The sequence below is a fragment of the Malaclemys terrapin genome, chromosome 1, assembly GCF_027887155.1.
Source record: "Malaclemys terrapin pileata isolate rMalTer1 chromosome 1, rMalTer1.hap1, whole genome shotgun sequence".
Classification (NCBI taxonomy): domain Eukaryota; kingdom Metazoa; phylum Chordata; order Testudines; family Emydidae; genus Malaclemys; species Malaclemys terrapin.
The window spans coordinates 6537280-6540019 of record NC_071505.1 but is presented as its reverse complement, the minus strand read 5'-3'; positions in this window follow the sequence as shown (position 1 = coordinate 6540019).

Sequence of the window (2740 nt, the reverse complement as noted above, 5' to 3'; positions counted from 1 at the left end):
ACTCTACATCATTCGGTCACAATGCCTGCTATGAAACTGGGCGCTGTTGTAGTAACTGGGCTTACCGAGTTGCCCTCTTGGTGACCTCCACTGTAAAAAGTAGGAGGACGTTGCTGAGATGGCCCAATCGCCTAGAATAACAAATGTTGACGGGAAAAGACCAACGGATTGAATACGTCCAGACAAAAAGGCCGCCTGATATACCTCAAGGACTGTGTGAAGATCGTGCGTCATGAATGAGAAAGGTCCGGAATCGGCGAACCAAAATTGGTGTGTGGGAAGCTAGCACTAATTGGTGGACAAATTAATAAAGGGGTGGGGCTGTTCCACCTATCGCTCCCTTGTGGGGTCCTTAAAGGAGGAGACTCCACCATCATGGCTGTCACCCCCACCATCTCCTGGGACCCCGGGCCTTCATCATCCTCATAGGCGCCGACTCCAGGGGTGCTCCAGCCCCGGAGCATCCACGGGGGAAAAATGGTGGGTACTAAGCACCCACCGGCAGCCCCCCCATCAGTTCCCTCCCCATGCCTCCTGCCCGCCACAATCAGCCGTTTCATGGTGTTCAGGAGGCTCTGGGGAGGAGAGGAGAGGAGAGGAGCGAGGATGTGGCATACTCGGGGAGGGGACGGAATGGGGCGGGAAGAGGCAGGGAAGGGTAGAGCAGGGGCGGGAAGAGGCGGGGCAGGGTGGACCGGAGGCGGGAAAAAGCGGGGTAGGGTGAAGTGGGGGCAGGAAGAGGCGGGGCAGGGTGGAGCGGAAGCGGGAAGGGGCGGGGCAGGGTGGAGCGGAGGCGGGAAGAGGCAGGACAGGGTGGAGCAGAAGCAGGAAGAGGCGGGGCAGGGTGGAGTGGGGGCAGGAAGAGGCGGGGCAGGGTGGAGCGGGGGCGGGACGAGGCAGGACAGGGTGGAGCAGAAGCAGGAAGAGGCGGGGCGGCGTGGAGTGGGGGCAGGAAGAGGCAGGGCAGGGTGGAGCAGAAGCAGGAAGAGGCGGGGTGAGGTGGAGTGGGGGCAGGAAGAGGCGGGGCAGGGTGGAGCAGAAGCAGGAAGAGGCGGGGTGGTGTGGAGTGGGGGCAGGAAGAGGCAGGGTGGGGTGGAGCAGAAGCAGGAAGAGGCGGGACAGGGTGGAATGGAGGCGGGAAGAGGTGGGACAGTGTGGAGCAGAAGTGGGAAGAGGCAGGAAGGGGTGGAGCGGGGGCGGGAAGAGGCGGGGCAGGGTGGAGCGGAAGCAGGAAGAGGTGGGGCAGGGTAGAGCAGGGGCGGGAAGAGGCGGGGCAGGGTGGAGCGGAAATGGGAAGAGGTGGGGCAGGGTGGAGTGGGGGCAGGAAGAGGTGGGACAGGGTGGAGCGGAAGCAGGAAGAGGCAGGGCAGGGTGGATTGGGGGCAGGAAGAGGCGGGGCAGGGTGGATTGGGGGCAGGAAGAGGCGGGGCGGGGTGGGACGAGGCAGGGCAGGATGGAGTGGAAGCGGGAAGAGGCGGGGCAGAGTGGAGCGGAAGCGGGAAGAGGGGGGGCAGGGTGGAGCAGGGGCAAGAAGAGCCTGGGCAGGGTGGAACGGGGGCGGGAAGAGGCAGGACAGGGTGGAGCAGAAGCAGGAAGAGGCGGGGCGGCGTGGAGTGGGGGCAGGAAGAGGCAGGGCGGGGTGGAGCAGAAGCAGGAAGAGGCGGGGTGAGGTGGAGTGGGGGCAGGAAGAGGCGGGGCGGGGTGGAGCAGAAGCAGGAAGAGGCGGGGTGGTGTGGAGTGGGGGCAGGAAGAGGCAGGGTGGGGTGGGGCGGGGGCAGGAAGAGGCAGGGCAGGATGGAGTGGGGGTGGGAAGAGGTGGGGAAGAGTGGAGAGGAGGCGGGAAGAGGTGGGACAGGATAGAGCAGGGACAGGAAGAGGCGGGACAGGGTGGAATGGAGGTGGGAAAAGGTGGGACAGGGTGGAGCGGAAGCGGGAAGAGGCAGGAAGGGGTGGAGCGGGGGCGGGAAGAGGCGGGGCAGGGTGGAGCGGAAGCGGGAAGAGGTGGGGCAGGGTGGAGCAGGGGCAGGAAGAGGCGGGGCAGAGTGGAGAGGAGGCGGGAAGAGGCGGGGCAGGGTGGATTGGGGGCGGGGCCTGGGGCAGACCCAGTGGTTGAGCACCCGTCGGCACTTTGGAAAGTCAGCGCCTGGGACCATCCCGATTCTGCGAGACGTCCTGACCAGCCCAGCCCAGGGAGAGGGACCCAGATGGCATCACCGCCTCTGCTGGCTACAGTTGGATCCCAACCGCCACCTGGGAGGAAACAGACTTTAACAGCAGCAGCAGCCCCAGCCTAGCTCATCTAATTCCATCTCTTTTCCCCAAAAGGCCCCTGATCACCAGCTCTGATTCCACCGAAGAGGCTGTCGGACAAGGGAGCGTCTCCAGCTAGAGGGCCGGGGTAAAACCCTTTCTACTGTACTTTGCAAACACTTTAGCTGCTTTTCCTTCTTTTCTTAACCTCTAATAGAGATGCAAAGGCTTGTTAACGGCGTGTTTGCCATGGGGCTAAGCAGGCTGAGGTCTCTGTACACGAAACCGTGTTTAAAACTAGTTAATGCTGGGTCAGGTTAGCACTTTTGGCCCATTTCTGCCAGCGAAATGAATACCGCAGTGCACGTCTCAGCTCTTTGGGGCAAGGGCCACTTGTTGGTCCTTGTTTGTACAGCACCTTGCACAAGAGGGTCCTGGGCCGTGACTGGAGCTCCTAAGCATCACCGCCACACAAACATTCTAGAAGGGG